Source organism: Schistocerca americana, chromosome 3 (genome assembly GCF_021461395.2).
Source record: "Schistocerca americana isolate TAMUIC-IGC-003095 chromosome 3, iqSchAmer2.1, whole genome shotgun sequence".
NCBI lineage: Eukaryota > Metazoa > Arthropoda > Insecta > Orthoptera > Acrididae > Schistocerca > Schistocerca americana.
Window position 1 is genome coordinate 550934522 of NC_060121.1, and position 14208 is coordinate 550948729.

The following is a 14208-nucleotide window of genomic DNA, read 5'->3' on the forward strand; positions in this document are numbered from 1 at the left end:
AAAGGACAGATGCAGGAACTAGAGCATACTATGCGAACTTACAGTTATTTAAGACTTATCTAATTACAGGAACAACGAGTTTAAAAGTATACCATTCCTTTCCTGGACCAGTTATTACACGATACGGGTCATAAATGTGGACGATGACAGAAGTGGATATAATCAACCTAAGGGATACTGAAAGAAGAACTGTACGAAAAAATTATGGTCCTATGAGAGAATCATAAGGCTGGAAAGTAAGGTACAACCACGAAATACAACAGATTATACAAGGGAAAAAAATAGCTAAATTTATTACATCTCTGTGAAAGCGCTGTGGACAGGAATCCAGACGACAGGGTGTTCAAACAATAAAAGGCATATTGAACTCCACCAGAAGCAAGAACCGGCCAAAAGCTAGATGATCGAACAATTTGTTGGTGTATCTCACTAAGACGGAGAGTCGAGGATGGAAGAGACAAACAGAGAACAGAGATGTATGGAAGCAGATAGTTCAGGAGGCCAAGACCCATCAAGGGCAACAAGAAGAAGAAGAAGAAGAAGAATATACAGCAGCAACTACAAATTACAAGTAGTCACCCTGATGAAGGTTGCCCGTGATAGCAACCGGATCATGGGTAATTTTATCACATATGACACATTCACCCGCCCAGAAGGATTTTATTGAAAAAGGAACAAAGGAGTTTGCTAACAAAACGCTCGTGCAACCAATCTTGTGTAATTGCTTAAGGGTATGGTACGGATACCAAAGAGGCTTGTTTTGACTCACAGGGGGGCGCAAATGAGATGCTGATAACTTGAAATTGTAGACGCTTGAAGAATAACATCAACTGTTACGCGAGAGCCAACTTACAACGTATCAAGAACTAGTAAGAACTAAGGAATCTAGGAGTATGCTAGAGCTCACTATGTATCGCTCCCGTAGGTGAAGATGAAGACGAGGAATTCTACAAACTTACAAACTCTGCTAGCAATTTTCAATGCATACCTGAGGGCTAATCTACGTCGATGGGGATTGGTTTTCGGCCAGACCAGTACAAGGTAAATGTGCAAATTCTCTGGCTGACCCTGTCTGATTACCAACAGCAATTCCTACATGTAAATGTTTTCAGTACGTCGCGTCTAGCAGCTGTCAAATACTGAAGAAAAGTCATTTACATTCCAAAGCTGCTGTTTATTTACTGGCTGACTAATTTTGGGCTTTGCCCATTTTCGCAAGCTACATATTACAGAGAACAAAATTTATTATGAGTGAATGTGTAGAATGTGGATAGTAAAGGTATCAACGATAAAATGGTTAATATGGGAACTGCTTATGTATTTGTATTTAGGAAATGGTTGGTCTGGACAGTTCTATTTATGTATCACGTTTAAATGTATAATACCTTGTAATAAAATTCCTTGCTTCAGTACCCTTCAAAATTACGATAACTTATACAATTTTTTATTCTGTCATGACACACAATGCAATACAATAAGAACAAATTCTCCACTGTGTGTACAATATTTTTATCACATAATGCTGGATAATGAAGGTACTACAATGAAGAAAAAAATATACATTATGCACATGCATTAACATAATATTGTAATGTCTACCTGCATCTGTGACATCTTTTCACGCAGATACGAGATACATTTAAGTGTGATAACATAAACAGAACCGTCAACATCAACCATTTCCTTAATACAAATACGTAAGTAGTTACCACGTGAAGCCGGCCGAAGTGGTCGAGCGGTTCTAGGCGCTACAGTATGGAACCGCGCGACCGCTACGGTCGCAGGTTCGAATCCTGCCTCGGGCATGGATGTGTGCGATGTCCTTAGGTTAGTTAGGTTTAAGTAGTTCTGGGACTGATGACCTCAGAAGTTTTTTTTTCAATTCCGACATGGTTCGTGAGTCAACTGGCAAAAACAGCAAACCGTTGTTACATGCTCGCATAGCCACTGTCTGCAGATTTGTATTCTCAACGTAGCCTAGTACTAATTGAAGCAGTGATAATGTTTAGTGCACACTTCGAATTTATTTGGTATAAATTATGACAATGTCAAAACTGTTAGCGTTTTCTGCTATTATATCTCTTAAATCTATCGCATAACAAAAACATGTGTCAAATTTTGGAAAAATATGTTTCAGAATATATATTTGTGCGAATTGCAATTTCTTGCAAATTATGCTGCAGTGATGAACTAAGTACTGACATTACGATATTTTATTGTTATTATTAAAATCCCAGACATTTGTGTTATGTTAAGAGTTGGGGTGAAAGCAACTTGTATTTTTGGATGTGTGGACGGGAGGAGGTGGGGGGAGAAGGGAGACAGTAAGAAACTGCAACCCTCCAGAGCCCTGAATCTGCGACTGGATTGCAGAGCATGGATTTTGTTGACGAATTGTTGCTGAGCACCTCCATATCTCCGTAGCAGTAACGGATGGCCATGGAGCCTTGTAGGCTGCAGATCGATTGACCTTCGGCAAACAACTGGTCTTCCGCCGAACGACTCGGCTGGAGTAATGTGTTTGTCATACTCGAGGGAAGGGTTAGCGGGAAGCATCAACTCGCCAGAAAGTGGCTTGAACCTGCATGACGTGAAGCACCGTAAATTCAGGAAATGGCAGCTGTCGAGCTTATAATCTGCAAAAGGTCACAACACATTCTTTCACTCACACACCGTGTTCCTTGGAATTCGTTATGACCGAGAGAGCCTTCATTGATGTGGAACGAGTCAAATTATATATTAACAAACAGAAGCAGATAATGAAGGAAACTTGTGTAAAATATACCGTACCAACAATAAATCATGACTAGCGCTAATCTACTCACATTGATAATTATGGGATTTGTTTCTAGTTTACTTTCTATAAACAGAGAGAAACTGAGGAGACCAGAATATTTTTCCGCGTTAAAATAATTTCTTGCTAAACAATGCACATGAAAAAGGAGATAATACTATAGTTTGCATCTCGTCAAATTTCATTACAGAATAGCAATTCGATATCTCGTTAAAATTCACTCTTGTAGGAAAATACAGTAAACTGAAAGTCTACATACATTTGACAATATTAGTGGTCTTGGGAAAATAACTCTGTTATTGTAGTGCCTTTTTAGTATCAAACTATCGAGAAATTTTTTGAGACTGGCCCTCGCATCATTTATTTCGTCATTCGAAGGCGAATGTGAATGGCTGCGCGTACTTTTCTTGATGCTCCGCTTTTCTGCTGTGAGGTCGGGAACTCCAGTGTTGATTTCACAGTCAAATTCATCGTCATCTACATCGACGCGATGTTCTGAGCTCTAAGCCATCTCCGAAATATCTTCGCCTGCCTTATTCGGCCTGTACACATCGCAACAAGTTCGTCTTCTGATATTGTAGAACAGTCTAATTATGTAGAAACAATGCCAGACATTTCATTGAATGTATGCTCAGCTTAATCTTCTGATTCTCGAGACGCCAGACACTCTCGTACCTCATAGAATCTCGCATGGAGAAAACGATTTGCAATCGTCTTTGGCGTCATCATATGATATATAGAATTAAGTACCGTACATAAAATGCAGGAAACAAACTAAAGGAGACATGTGCTTTCACTTCGATTGTGAGTAAATTTTTTTCAGAGAAATTACTTTCGATAGTGAAATTTCAAGGTTCATATAATGTCTTGATCACACGATTGTAAAATACTTGTGGTGTTCGGCGGCAAACTCGTGTGGATTTAGAAAGATATTCGATAAGACTTGTCGGGCTTTACCAGTGACATTGGAAACATGCGACAAACGCCGTAAACGTCAAAAGGGCTAAGGAACAGAGCAGTCTCTCACCACAACCAAGCTTTTTAAGTATAAAATTGGTTGACAACGACAACTCACAACCAAATGATCACCTTCCAAACTAAGCTATACATTGAGCTGAGCTACAGATCAGTGTGCAGCCAAACCAGTATTGTTTTTTTTTTTCCTTCAAATTCGTTAGCTACGCCAACTAACAACAGAACTATGAACGTATGCACCAAAAGGTGATGTGAAATCAACCGTTAACATTAAGTCGCCAGTCAAAGCCGACTCGTATCGAACATTCCTCTCGACCCCAAACCCATAATAGTTTCATTGAGAATGAGGAAATAGTTGTAAGATTTCACTACAAACGTTTTTTGTTGCACTTATTTTAGTATTCAGTAGAAGTTCCAATTTCATCAATCTGATACTGAGTAGTAGAGCAGGATTCAAGTTCAGCTTGTAAAGGTTTTTTTTTTTTTTTTTTTTTTTTTTTTTTTTTTTTTTTTTTTTGTGTGTGTGTGTGTGTGTGTGTGTGTGTGTGTGTGTGTGTGTGAAATAGAGAGGAAGGGAGTAGCTATCCTCCGGCCCATAATTGCAACCAATGTTTAGTAGTGATCAGTAAAACTTTGTTAGCTCACTACAAATGTTTTCAACACTATGCCATTTTTTTTCTTGAAATTTTCCAATCAGCTGGGATTTGCAGAAAATTCAGCGTCCTTTTCTTTCTGCAAGTCCTTCAGCTCCTTACAGCAATAAAAGATCTGATATGGGTGCATTCTTAAAGACACAGCTTGTTTGAACTAAATGAGCAATGCAGTCTCTACTCCATCATGTTTGCCCATTCACAAATGTTTTATAGATGGCTCGAACATATTGCAGTTACTGAAACCTGACTTCTGTTTTTACTTATTGTCAGATACAGAGTTAGCAATTTCAAAGTCTTTACTGATGTAGGCTACATTTTCGACTTCTGTTTTTCATAAACTGCCGTAAAATAGCTCCACCGCCATTTTAAGTGAAATATATTTGTTTTCGACTGCATTTCAAAACAGAAAAACACGGAACGACTTTGACTCAAACTTCTAATTCACATGCTCAAATTCCCATTGAACTGGTAATGTTGCCACCCTTGCTTTTAATTTCTCCGGAGGTTGTTTTGATTTTCTTGTATACTGAATCTTTCTTCTGACAACTACTCATTTTCAATTCTCTCACATTTTTCTTGCAGCCATGTGTCTTTGCTTTCCTGCGTTTGCTATTTATTTCATTCATAAGTGAGTTACATTGCCGTATTCTTGCCGTTCACTGGACATTTTTGTACTATTTCTTTCTTTTGTCAATCAGTCCAAGAATTCCTCTGTTATCCAACATTTTTTCACCATTATCTTCTTTGTACCCATTGTAAGTTTGTATAACTTCTGTGGATTCAATCAGTTTTTGTGTTCTCTCATTCCTACTACCAAGCCAATATCCTTCCATGTCTTTGTCTTCTGTTCCTTTCCCTAAAAACCACCAATCACATTCCAGCCTTCCACATTTATTACTTTATCATCTCTCTTTACACTCAGAATTACCCAGTTAATGTCTTCATATACTTTCTCACCTTCTATCTACGACATCACCGTATATACCTGAATTATTGCGGCTGGTGTTGCTCTGCTGTTGATTCTGATGAGAACAAACCTGTCCCTCAACTATTTACAAATAACTCGCTCTCTGTCCACCTTCTTATTCATAGCAAATCCTCCTCCCATTATACCATTTTCTGCTGCTGTTGATATTACACTACCTTTGTCAGGCCATATCTTCCTTCTTTTCACTTCAATGAACCCCAAAACATCTACACTGAGCCTTTGCTCTGTTCTTCTCAGATTTTCTGTATTCCATACCATGTTCAGACTGCTGACGTATCATGCTCTGACTCATAGAATGTTACCCTTTCGCTGGCTTTTCAGTCTTTTTGTCATGGTCACTTCTCACTTGGCAGCCCCTCTTGGAGATGTAAATGGGGGACTAGTCTGGAACCTTTTTCCAATAAAGAGACCACATGACACTTTTTCGATTACATGCCACATGTCCTATGATTACACCCTGTGTGCTATTTATGCAGTGGTTTCTATTACCTTCTGTATCCTCATGCCGATTGTACTACCTTTTAGAGGGAGTTACCCTCCCCAAGGGCAAGAGGTTCCTCTGAAACTCCGTCTGCTGCTCCGTCTGCTTTGATAAGGTTGCTGACAGAACAAGAGTGACTCTTTATACTGGAAGTCTACTGCCACTGTTACTAATCATATTTATTAAAAATTTGAAGATTGGCTGGGATCAGCTGCAAAACCCTGGATGTGTAGATTATAGGTCAAACATGTTACCCCTAAACCACAAGTACAAAACATTCAGGCTCGATTTGAAATGATCTGAAGCATCATTAACGGTAGGAGATTTTGCAGTCACATTTAGTCTGTTAAAATGTTTTCATTATCTTCCTTGCTGGTTCCTAGAACCCTTTCCACAGATTGTTTGAGGGGGTCACTTCATACGTCATGATATTCCATATGACTCTAATATAACTCTAGAATACGGGTAACTAATTTAAAAGTTAAAAACCAGTATTATATGAATGTTAGAGTTAGCCAGAATTTACACCCCAAAGTCCAAATATTCTGATAAATTATAAGAGGGCTTTTCAGAAAGCTAGAGATGATTGGTCGTGAAATTGAAACCACAGTGAAAATCCAATGAAGCTTTGCACATATGTGTTGGGCAGTGTCTCTAGTATACTCATAGATAGTGTCACGTCACTCTTCTTAGTTCTGATTGCACAGTGTGTACATAAAGATGCCTATAAAATAGTGCCTCCCACCAAGCATGGGTGCCTGACGTGAGATTTCACTTGATTTGATGTAACCCTCACATAATGTGTCATGGATTTCCTTTTTCATGACATGTCTGAAAGAACAGATACCATCTTCATATATATAGTTATGGCTCACTGGCCATTTGACCATCTTCTTCTGTGTGGATGCACAAACAGTGCATGAAGTCTTGTGGGAATTGGCAGTAAAGCCGTGAGTAATGAGTATAATGGGCAAGGGGCACTATGAATATAGTGCAGGACAATAAGGTGCAAACGTGGGTCTCACGGGAGACGTACCAGAGATAAGTCCCTTCAGTCACTCTATCCTCTGTGTCCTCAGTGGCTCAGATGGACAGAGCATCTGCCATGTACGCAGGAGATCCTGGGTTCGAGTCCCAGTTGGGGCACACATTTTTAGCTGTCACTGTTGACATATATCAATGCCTGTATGCAGCTAGGAGCATTCATTTCATTGTAATTTAAGTGATAGCACTGTCTGTGAAAGGCATATTTCCAGCTTTCTGTCACAGTGTACTACACAGTTTCAATCTGCTTAACATGCCAGGATTTTTGGCTTAATAAAGACTTTTGCACTGGAATATAAAACTCCAGTCTGAACCCTAGACAGTGATGCATAATCCACATATGAATTATTTTTACTTCTTGTATTATGACTGTAAATTTCACAGTTCATACTAAATTTGCTATTGTTATTAACCATTAATACTATTACAGAGCAAATATATTAGTATGTGAGTGTAAAAATCCCAAAGTCCCTAAAAAGGCTTCTGCAAAACATTGAGCTATCTGTTTTATGTAAGGTTTTAACTACACACTTCTGTAGAATAAATATGTACTTTTTCTACCTCACCTGCATTGTCTCATAACATTATGCCACAGGGCACTACTAAATTAAAATATTCATTATATGCTGGAAATACAATGAGAAATGTTGCCAAGTGCCAGAAGGCCATGTCTACATATAGGCTATTTGAATTTTATATTATGGATCTTTGTAATATTAAGAGTTAAATTGTTTGCTGCAAACCAGTTGTAAATATGTTTTTTATTCTTCTAACTGTGTTTGGTAATGTGTTTGGGCTCTTTATTAGTATAGTTTTTGAAAAGTCCTTCATTGTCTTTAGAAAATCATTTTTATAGATCAAAAAGTGAGAATGAGCCAAGTATTGAATAATTTGGAAAAAATTAAATGTTTCCCAAACTCAAGTTTAATTTTATTTCTGTAGTGTCATTTGTTAAGATGTCACTCTGTTTCCTGTCATTAAGATGTGCTTCCATTTATGTAAGGAGAATTCCTATAATTTTCCTAGTATAATTTCATGATTTACAAAATCAGCTCACAGAAATTTTCATCTCCATAATTTTTCTGGTTAAGTTCTAATAAAACTGATTTTGTGACATTACATTACGTATTGCTTTCTCCCTATAGAAGCCTTTTATTCTGATATAAGCTACCTTCTTTAAAGATACTGAGAAAAGAAAAAGGAGGGATACAGACAGGGGTGCCGACTTATAAAAATTATTGGGAGGGGGGGGGGGGGGCACACTGGGGGTGTTGCCCCAGAAAATTTTCTAAATTTTAGATGAAAACAGTGAGTTTTGAAGGGTTTTTAAGCATTTTAGAGTCGTACGATCAACATTAGAACTCTGAAAACTGGACTCTCGATAACTCGACACTCTAGGAAACTCAACAAGCCTAACACATTTTTAGGCTTTGAAAAAAAGAAACAAAGCATAAATATGCATGGTATTTTTCTAAAAAGCTAATTAAATTTACAGTAATAATCATGCTTATAGACTATTACAGAGCAGTGAATATATAGCTCTGAAAAGACTGAAATTATATTTCAATAAATCCTAAACTATCATTAAAAGAATAAAACATAAAATATTGCTGTCACATAGTAAGAGCACATTGATCAATAAATGAAATAGCTAATTTAAGCTTACTCTGAATAAGGCTCAGGGTTCATTAAATAAAAACAATATCTCAAAGTTAATGCTTTAATACAGTTAATAAAGTTAATACAGTATGCCTAATACTTTCAGTCATAAAGTATTTAAATAGTGGGTTTTAATTGGGTCTTCACCCTAAAAATATTTACGTATTTGAAAATAACTAATGCAGTACTATAGAAATATAGTAATACAGTACTAAACTAGTACTAATATTTCTAAATTGAAAATTTAACATTATGTATGTATTTAATTCTCTATTTTATAAAGATTTTTAATATGCCATTATTAGGGCTAGAGTGTCTTTAGAAAGATGCAAATGACGACCGTCTGACTGGATTACTGAATATGAAGTCGTTGATGACTGGTTGAATATCCAATTCATCCAAAACATCTCGGTGGGCATGAAGAACAGCAAAGTTGTCCAATCGCTTCTGTCCCATTGTTGATCAGAGATATGACTTTAGACGTCTAAGGGTGCTAAATGACCATTCTGCTGTTGCTGTTGTGACTGGAACTGCTTGGAGAAGCTTAATGCACTTCACTATTTCACATAACATTTCTCCAACTGCAGGCTCTTGTGTAATCTTACATCATGAATGTTTTTTTAAGACCGGTTGTTTTTTAATAGCAATATTGGCTAACATATTCAAGTGTAAGCGCATTCTCAATGTCTAGGTCATTTTTGAAAAACTCAGTTGATTTTTCCAAATTTGTTTCACATCTGTTTACTAAAAGCAAGCACTCTTGTTCAACTGCAATGACCTGTGTGAGTCCAGATAAAGCATACTGCTCAGTGTACTGGTAGATAGGACTGCTTGGCTGTAGAAGTGGAAGGGTAGCCCACAACATAGACAGACAACAGTATTCATAATTACAAGCACCCAAGCTTTAGTGATCTTCCAGCATTAAAGGCTCTTAACAAATCTCAATTAAGCAAGGACATAAACTTGGTTACAAACATATGTTAACCTTCAACCAGTGAATAACCCCAATAAAGAATTACCAATCAATAAAATGTAGATAAAGGACTGCTTTACAAGAATGCTTAAATTAAGTAAAATCATGAAAGCCAAGTTACAAATTTTATGTTAAGCTTCAACAGGTGAATAACCCCAATAAAGAATTCTCATTTAAATACAACATAGATAGGAAAATGCCTTACCAAAATGCTTGAATTGTGTAAAATCGTGAAAAGCTGAGTTACAACTTTTCTCACAAACTATTTAGAAATTTACAGCAAATAAACAAGTTTGATCTGTTTAACCAGAAGGTAACTGCCAAGTCCAAGCGACCGAAGCCACTCAGAGCGGACGACCGCCCCAACGCTGGTCATCAACCGACATCGTCACGGCCCAGTGGCCACCGCGCTAAAACAGACTAACGTTTCGGTAAGCGACCGACAGCAACACAGGAGTAACAGTGACTGAAAGTCAGCGTACGCCTTATGAAACACGGCACACCCTGAAGCAGGAGCCAGCACAGCTGACAAGCGGCCATACAACCGTGAGCAAACAAATCTCACGCCACCCGTACTTTTGTGGGAAATGATAGTGTGCGACAAGACACCACGTGCAAAGCAGCAACCGTGCCTACCCCTCGACCACAGAATGTGCCCTGTCTCCTTGTCTATGGTAATACAATTTATAGCACACAAGAAATGATTTAATAATGGCATTAGTTCAACACAAGATCAGTTAACAGTTAGGTCCAGTAAAGATTTACCAATGGATTTACCTTCAAACCAACTTCCGGACCACAGGCGGAAATTAGTAAACTTGGCATAAGTTTTCACCAGACCAATGAACAAGAAATCAAATTAAACAGTTGCCAAAAATACAGCCACGATACGCAAGCTCTTCAAGACCTTGCTATCTTACTCACAGTTATCATTAACGGCAAAACATACACAAATGAATGACAAGAAATTCACCATTGAAAGCAAAAAAACAACACACCACAAAGGTTAAATTAATTAATGTGCAGATGAGCCAGTCACTGAAAGCTAAGTTCCACAAGATTAGGACTAACCTCACTCGGCAGCAATACATTTGTGTGCGTGATAACTAGGTTGCCCAAACAGGACTCCAAAACCCAAAACAACAGGTCACACATTAGCTGTCTTGTTCTCGGATACTAGGCACCGCTGAGCTAAGACAATCATGACAAAAAAAATCTCTGAAATTACAGCTGCCTGCAGCAAAACAAATGAGTCAGGGTGCATGAACGTAAAGCACAAGCCACTGTTCCAGCCGGAGCGTAACCTTTTCAATAACACATACGGACAGAAAAACACACGTGAGCATAAAGGGAGCAGCAGATGCTTACCAAGCAAACTATACTGCACCAAAATATGACCCACGTCATGTCCACAAACCAGAGCACTGCTCCCGGAGCTGGTGTCTGCTCGCTAGACTGCCGCAACTCTCTGTCGCCCAGGAAGCGATGCTGACTGCCGCCTTGCTCAATGCTCCCTTCTCGGCCATGCAGAACAACTCTTCTCTTGTCACCTCAGAGTGCAGCTGCAATGTCCGTTCTCCCCTGCTGTCCACCCCAGACTCCCGTACTAGCACTCACTCCCTCGTTAGGACCCTCCCAGACAGGAGGAGCTCGCGATCGCACATAGTGCCAACCTCAACCAGAGGAGTAATCGATAACGTCTTGCGCCCAATAGCCACACCACGGCTCACTCAGTAACGCAAGACTGCAGCATTTTGCAAACTTCAATGTAAATAGCTTTGTAGTATTCCTTTTGGGTTTTGAAAGTCAGTGGTGAGCTGATTTCATTGTTTTCATATTTCTTTGGTATACTTCCATTCCGAGGAAGCAAAGGTCAAAGCAAAGCTCAAAGGTTGGAGGAAGACAACATCTCCAACAGTTCCATGTTTATTAAAGCACTGTGGTGTCCAACCAATCTTAAGATTGGTGACAGCTTTACTTTTTTACACAATATTTGGTCCCAAAAATATGCAGCCTATTCAGATGAACTTTCTTCCATGCAGAACCCTGATAGGGAGTCTTCCCATCAGCACTGCTTGAACCAGTTTGATTAAAAATGTACACACCAGTATTAACTGCTTCTATCCATAAAGACTTTGGCTGAGTCTTTGACAAACCTACTGTCCACATAAGTTCTACAATAGTTTTCCTCCTGTATTTCTCTGAGTGGTCTGAACATAAGGAAATGGTCTGCAGAAGGGTATGACGAGTATAATAGACATGGAAGAGATTCAAATCTCATTTCTGTGGTTGTCTCAACAGTAACATGCATTGTCATTTTGCAACAGCACAGCTGATGATAGCAACTGACATGATTGCAATTTGACTGCAGGCAGAAGATGTTTTTTAAGTGACCTAAGTATGATGTGCTAGGTGCAGACACAGGAGATTTTTTAGTCATCTAAATGAAGCACTAGTGATAGTTATCCTTTGTAACACACAGTGCTCTAAGATGACACCTTCTTATACCAAAAGAAGTCACCATAATTTTCCATGCTAGTTGTTGCATTTGGAACAGTTTTTATTTTGGTGATAAGTATAGTGGTATTCCTTATTCATTCACTTCATTTCTTGTTGGTAATAGTGGACAGGTGACAGTTCTACAAGAAAAGGATCACATTCTCCATCAACATAATAAGCAGTTACATACTAGCATACACATGTAGGTATTTATTAACAATATACTTCACTTTAGAGCACTGATACTTTATTTTCTCAATTGTCTACAATGCCAACTGATCGACAACAGTATTAACATGGTTACTAGGTGTAACAAACTTCTGAAAACTGCATAAACTCCAGTGCTTGTGCCATGGTAGGTAGACGCCAATTGGCCACTGGAGAGCAGGGTGCAAGCAGGAAAGAAAAATGTTGTTACAGACTTGAACTGTGAATGTCCACCGTGTTGAAATGGAACCGCACTTTTAGTCCGTATCAGGTTTCTGTTGTGGCTGGACAGTGGTGGGTTAGCTGTTGTTGCAGAGTAACTGCTGCATCTGGGTGGCCAGTGGCTGGGTGGTTTCCAGGCGGGCAGTGCTGCTCTGTGTGATGTTGCTGTGCCATCAACTGTGGTTGGTGGCCTGCATTTCAGCGGCATCTTCTGCACTTAGGTAGGCTGGCTTGCACTGGTTGATGGACACTACTGTGTCTATCCATTTCATGCAGAGAGTGAGTGTTCTATCATTCTGTCCCATAACTGCATATGGGCCTCAGTATGGCGATTCCACTGCCCTGCACAGTGGGCTGCATCAGAGGTAAACGTGCTTCATCATTGCCAAATCTTTGAACATGAAGATAGCCTGTTTTCTATGCTGTGAAGTTTCACGTGGTCACACAACCTCAATTTGCCTGTGGAGTGTTGTGAGGAAGTCTTGAGTAGGGTGCAGGGGACCGGTTTGTTGTGTGAAAAACTCTCCTGTCAATAGCACTACTGGGCGAATGTCAATCCACGAATCTGCCTTGTGGCTCACTATGGCAACCTTCAAGGAACAGAGCAGGCACTCTACAATGTCATTTGAGGCTTTGCTGTATGGTGAAGTTCTCGTCATGTGTATCTCATACAACCAGGCCATTGCACGGAAGATGTCCACTTCCCACTGCTGACATTGGTCGTAAGTTATTTGTTGGGACAGCCAAAATGTGAAATCCAACCACTGGTAAAGGTGCATGCCATATTCTCAGCTGTCTGCATTTCCAGCGGGAATACCTCTGGCCACCTGCTGTACCTGTCAATTGCTGTGAGGCAGTACCGGTAGTTATGGGTGGCTGGGAGTGGTCCTACCAAGTTCAGGTGGACTTGTGAGAACCAAGCTTCTGGGATGTCAAATCTTCCTCACGGAGCTTGTAAGTGCCATGTTACTTTGCACTTTCGACAGGCAACGCAGGTCTGAGTCCATGTACGGCAGTCCCTCTGTATACCAGGCCACACAAAATGGAAAATGCTGCATTACTAGTGCCCTCATAGTGCTGATTCTTGGATGGCTGAGTCCATGTAGAGAATTGAAAACCCTTTATCGTAGAGGGGCAGGTACATATGGCCACTGTGGCCTGCTGACTCGTCACAATATAGCAGCTCTTCAGTGCCTGGCAGTGGTATGCGATGCAAGTCAATCGCTGGTGATCTGTGTATTATAGTGAAAGCATGCCCTTCCACCATGAATCTGAAGTACCTGCACACATCATTGGCTGCTAACAATTCAGTGTAAAATGGTGGCCAAGAGTGCTGTTTCTCTGTGATCTTCTTGGAGAAGAAACCCAATGGTTGCCAGTACCCATTTACCTTCTGTTGTAAGACAGCACCAACAGCACGGGATGAGGCATCTGAGGAAATGGCTAATGGGGCATTGGCAATTGGGTGCGCAAGGAGAGTGGTCTGCAAGAAGAGAGGTCTTCTTAAGGCTTGTCTGCAATTCATCAGTCCAAGTGACAGGTGTGGAACCACGCTCTTTGGGGCCAGCAAGGCTGGCATGGAGTGGTGCCTGTGCTTCAGCAGCTCATGGTAAAAAACTATGATAGAAGTTGATCATCTCCAGGTAACGATGCAATTCATGCAATGTTTTTGGAGTCAGGTAAGCTGTATGTGCAGTGACGCACTCAGCTGTT

The 14208-nt window shown here is 39.7% G+C and overlaps 1 non-coding gene across 1 annotated transcript; it reads left to right on the top strand.

Annotated features, from left to right (window-relative positions):
* The first annotated feature begins 6963 nt into the window (after positions 1–6963).
* Positions 6964–7037, top strand: Trnat-ugu. The gene has a single exon. It is a non-coding gene; the product is annotated as a tRNA-Thr (tRNA).
* Positions 7038–14208: the final 7171 nt, after the last annotated feature.